Source organism: Tamandua tetradactyla, chromosome 16 (assembly GCF_023851605.1).
Source record: "Tamandua tetradactyla isolate mTamTet1 chromosome 16, mTamTet1.pri, whole genome shotgun sequence".
In the NCBI taxonomy this organism is placed as follows: Eukaryota; Metazoa; Chordata; class Mammalia; order Pilosa; family Myrmecophagidae; genus Tamandua; species Tamandua tetradactyla.
In genome coordinates this window covers 14,213,354-14,217,666 of record NC_135342.1, presented here as the reverse complement: position 1 = coordinate 14,217,666, position 4,313 = coordinate 14,213,354, and the positions used below count along the sequence as shown (strand labels likewise).

At 40.8% G+C, this 4,313-nt stretch overlaps 1 non-coding gene across 1 annotated transcript; it reads right to left on the bottom strand.

The window, feature by feature from the left end:
* Positions 1–2,933: 2,933 nt before the first annotated feature.
* Positions 2,934–3,039, bottom strand: LOC143660452 (U6 spliceosomal RNA). Its single transcript, XR_013164052.1, has one exon. It is a non-coding gene; the product is annotated as a U6 spliceosomal RNA (small nuclear RNA).
* Positions 3,040–4,313: the final 1,274 nt, after the last annotated feature.

Here is a 4,313-nt window from a genome sequence, read left to right as displayed (position 1 = left end):
TTGGAGGTGAAAAAGGAAAATGTCTCCCGGGGAGCTTCATGAAACAGGAAGCCAGGAGAAGAAGCTAGCAGATGATGCCATGTTTGTCATGTGCCCTTCTGAGAAGGTGAGAGAGAAACTCTGACTGTTCACCATGTGCCTTCTCACTTGAGAGAGAAACCCTGAATTTCATCGGCCTTCTTGAACCAAGGTATATTTCCCTGGATTCTTAGATTGGACATTTCTATAGACTTGTTTTAATTGGGCCATTTTCTCAGCCTTAGAACTGTAAACTTGCAACTTATTAAATTCCCCTTTTAAAAAACCATTCCATTCCTAGTATATTGCATTCTGGCAGCTAGCAAATTAGAACATCAAGTTTAAGAGTGAATATTATCCAAGGACTTGCACCCTATTCTGGAGAGATTTAATGCGTTTCTAGTTCTATGCAGAACAGTTGAGTATTTTTAGGTATGGAAAAAATGCATCTGTTATTGTTTTCTATTTAGAGATTAAGTATGATTTAAGGTGATGTGTATAGCTGCCAAGCTGACAAGGGGTGGACTGTAATGGTCAGGTTCATGTGTTAAATGGCCAGGTGGTGGTGCCCAGTTGTCTGTTGACAAACACTGGCCTGTCTGTTGCTATGAGGACATTTCATGGAATTAAGTCATGTCCATGCTGGCAGTATCCACAGCTGACTGCATTTGCAATCAGCTAAGGGAGTGTCTTCTTCAATGAGTGACACTTAATCTAATCACCTGGAAGCTTTTAAGGAGGATTCAGAAGAGACAATCAGTCTTCCTGCTTCAGCCAGCCAGCCTCTCCTGAGAGTTCATTGAGGACCTTCATTGGAGCTGCCAGCTTGTGGCCCACCCTACAGACCTTGAACTCTACATCCTCATGAAACATTTTAATAAATTTTATATTTAAAGATATCTCCTGCTGATTCTGTTTCTCTAGAAAACCCTAGGAAATATAAGCAGTTTTGATGTGCATTTCCCTAATAGCTAGTAATGTTGAGATCTTTTTTTTTTTTTAACATGGGCAGGCACCGGGAATTGAACCCGGGTCCTCTGGCATGGCAGGCGAGCATTCTTCCCTACTGAGTCACCGTGGCCCGCCCATATTGAGATCTTTTCATGTGCTTTGTGTGTGTGTGTGCTCACAGTGTGGTGAGGTCACATTTTAGTCTTTTTCCATGTGAATAGTGAATATCCTGTTATCACAGGACAATTTGTTGAATGTTTTTTGTTTTGGTGCATGGGCCAGAAATTGACTCCCGCATGGCTGGTGAGCATCCTACCACTGAACTACCTGTGCACCCCCTTCATGTGCTTTTCAGCCATTTTTATATCCTCTTTGGAGAAATGTCTACTTAAGTCTTCTCCCCACTTTTTAATTGGGTTGTTTGTCTTTATTGTTGAGTTGTAGGATTTAAAAAATATATATTGTGGATATTAAACCTTTTCTGGATATGTCATTTCCAAATATTTTCTCCCATTGAGTAGGTTGTCTTTTCACTTTCTTGACAAAGTCTTGATGCACTACAGTTTTTAATTTTGAGGGGGTCCCATTTATCGATTTTTTCTTTCATTTCTTGTGCTTTGGGTGTAAAATCTAAGAAACCATTCCCTACCTTAAGATCTTGAGGATGAATATAACTTATGTTGATAGTTTGATTGAATGCCATAAGTACTTGGAATCTCAGGTAGGACATGAGATTTTGCTGGTTTGTCCAGAGTGATGCCCCGATGAATCCCAGAGTGATTCGATCAATGAGTGGAAAAGTATCTGCAAAGCCCCCTGCGGGGAGTGGTGAGAACAGGGAGAAATTCAACTTCCCAAGTTGAATTCTTGATATTCTCACAAGTAGAAGCAGTGTGGACAACCAAAGCTATAGGCTGAGCCCCAGTCTTGGGGTTTGTTCATACGAAACTGAACTCCAAAAAGGATAGGTCAAGTCTACTTAAAATTTAGGCCTAAGAGTCACCCCCAAGAGAGCCTGTTTTTTGTTGCTCAGATGTGGCCTCTCTCTCCAGCCAACAGAATGAGCAGTCTCACGACCCTACCCCTCTCTACATGGGACATGACTCCCAGGATTGTGGACCTTCCTAGCAATGTGGGACAGAGATCTTGGAATGAGCGGAGACTCAGCATCAAGAGATTGAGAAAATCTTCTCGGCCAAAAGGGGGAAGAGGGAAATGAGACAAAGTGTCAATGGCTGAGAGATTCCAAACAGAGTCAAGAGGTTATCCTGGAGGTTATTCTTATGCATCAAGTAGATATCATCTTGTTATTCAAGATGTAATGGAGAGGCTGGAGGGAACTGCCTGAAAATGTAGAGCTGTGTTCCAGTAGCCATGTTTCCTGAGGATGATTGAATAATGATACAGCTGTCACAATGTGGCTGTGTGTTTGATGCTCCTTTTATCTACCTTGTCAACAAAGGAGTAGAATATATGGAATAAAAATAAATAATAGGGGGAACAAATGCTAAAATAAATTTAGTTTGAAATGCTAGTGATCAATGAAAGCGAGGGGTAAGAGGTATGGTAGGTATAATCTTTTTGTTTTTCTTTCCTATGTTCATTTTATTTCTTTTTCTGATTAATGAAAATGTTCTAAGAAATGATGAATATGCAACTAAGTGATGATATTGTGAATTACTGATTATGTATGTTGTTTTATTTTGTTTCTTTATTTTTAAATTAATAAATAAATTAAAAAAAAAAAAGATCTTGAAGATGTTTCCCTACATTTTCTTCTAGGAGTTTTAGAGTACTGGTTCTTATAGCTAGGTCTTTGATCTATCTTGAGTTCATTTTTGTGTATCATGTGAGAATGAAAGAATACTCTCTTTCAGATTCTTTTGCCTATGGATATCCAGTTCTCTGGGCATCATTTGTTGAAGAGAGTATTCTTTCACAGTTGAGTGGACTTGGCAGCCTCAATAAATATGGAACACTTCACAAATTTGCATGCCATCCTTGCATGGAGGCCATGCTAATCTCTGTACCATTCCAATTTTTTAGATCCTGTGCTGTGGAGGCGAGCACTCCTCCCAGTTTCCTCCCACACATTGGGTTTCCCAACAACTGTCACCTCCTCTGAGAAGGCTTCCCCCACACCATAACTACCTCTAGTAATTCTCTTGCCTCACTGTTTTATTTCCTCCACAGCACTCAGTATTAGCAGAGGTCATTTTATTTTTATTTACTTTCTTGGTTACTTATGCTTACCCACCCCACCGTACCCCCACATAAGCCCCTCATCTGTCTTGTTACCTGATTTCACCCCACCCCAGGCAGATAGGTAATAGTCATACTTGTTTTTTCAGGATTGAGTAACATATGATGTTTATTTATATTCTAGTAACAAGCATACATGGTTTTAAAAAAATCACTTAAAAGGATTCTGAAGACTATAAAATGCAAATAAATCTCCCCTTGACCAAAATGCCTTCTTTAAAATTCCCCATTTTCCCCAAATCTTGTCACATCTAGATATTAATAGGTTTTTGTTTGTTTGTTTCAGATTTTTATTATGGTGACAGATTACAACATAAAATTTCCCATTTTAACCACTTTCAAGTATACAATTTGGTGGTGTGAATTACACTCACAATGTTGTGCTACCATCACTGCCATCCATCACCAAAACTTCTCCATCACCTTAAACAGAAACTCTTACCCATTAAATACTAACTCCGTGTGCCCCACCCCCATCCCTGCCCCTGGTCATCTGAAACCTACTTCCCACGTTCTATGAATTTGCACGTTCTTGTCCCGACCCGCGGGACAGTCAACGGGGTCCACCACCTGCTGAGGGAAGAATGGCTATGGGGCAGAGAGAAGCAAGAAGGACAGCAAGACAGGATTCTGATCAAGCTGCAAAATTTTATTGAGGCTGGGTATATATACTCTAGAAGGAGAGGGGGTGGCTAGTAGGGACGGTGGTGATTTGGGATTGGTGACTGCTGTTGCTAGGACAGAGGGCAGGTGTAGGTTAGTACTTTTGGCGCGAACTTTAGGCGCGAACTACAATTACTTCCGTGAAGAAGGCTGATTATAGTTTAGGCTGTTCTTTGTTTCAGCCCTGGCGGCCATGTTGCATGTTTCCGGCATCGCTGAGGGTGGATTTTATACATGCTACCTTAATTGTCCCCAACATCTCCTCCCTTTGTTTTTCAAAAGGATGGAGGAAGAATGCTGATCGAGCATTCTTTTGGCATTAACCTTTGCTGGGGGAAGTAGAGGCCTCATTCCCCAAGTTGTTTGTGGCTGTTTTTCTGGGGAGAGGAATTTTTGCAGAGTGAACCTCTATGCAAGAT